The 744-nt window shown below is 42.3% G+C and overlaps 1 long non-coding RNA gene across 1 annotated transcript in view; it reads right to left on the minus strand.

The window, feature by feature from the left end:
* LOC111792795 overlaps window positions 1-744 on the minus strand; it is a 13,007-nt gene that overhangs the window by 1,090 nt on the left and 11,173 nt on the right. The gene's annotated exons all lie outside the window — the stretch shown is intronic.

The following is a 744-nucleotide window of genomic DNA, read 5'->3' on the forward strand; positions in this document are numbered from 1 at the left end:
TTTTTTTTTTTTTTTCTTTTCTTCTTCTTTCTTCTCTGCCCTCTGAAAACCGAAACACAACCCTCTTCCGATTTTCATATCTTTTGATCCGTAGATCGGATCGATATGATTCCTTCGGCAAAGTTTTAGATCGTGTTACGGGCTACGTTCTCGTATTTTTTTCGTAATTTTCACTTAACTATCGGACGAGTTAAGAAGGTCGGAATTTCGCTCACCGTTCTTGAATGACTCTCGGATCTCTGCCTTCGGGTTGAGGTCTGGCCAAACTTCTTTACAGATCATGCGTAGAGTTGTTCCTAGATGAATATATCAAGACTTCAGATCTTGATTCACAAAGGAAAACCGTAGATCTGAGAAAACGTTCAAGATCCTTACCTTGCGGGTTTTCCGACTTCTTGATGAAAAATAGGACTCCGGCCACCCACATTCTCTTTTCCCTTCCAAGAAAGTCTCTCTGCATGATCTTCACCTCCTTGCATCATGATCTTCACCGGAATAGACTCCGACGATAGTTTTCAGTGAGTCTTCTAGCGGTTCATCCTTTCTCCTCTCTCTAGGTTCTCTCTACCCCTTTCTCTCACTATCTCTCTTTTGCAGGACTATGGATGGGGTTTCGTTTGGACCCCTTAGGTGGTTGGAGGGGCAAATTTACCTATTTTCCCCTCTCGACTTTTCCTATTTTTTTTTTCTTTTTCTATTTCTATTTCTCTTTCTACGGGTATTACAAACTCTCCCCCCCCCCCC

This window comes from Cucurbita pepo, chromosome LG04 (assembly GCF_002806865.2).
Source record: "Cucurbita pepo subsp. pepo cultivar mu-cu-16 chromosome LG04, ASM280686v2, whole genome shotgun sequence".
In the NCBI taxonomy this organism is placed as follows: domain Eukaryota; kingdom Viridiplantae; phylum Streptophyta; class Magnoliopsida; order Cucurbitales; family Cucurbitaceae; genus Cucurbita; species Cucurbita pepo.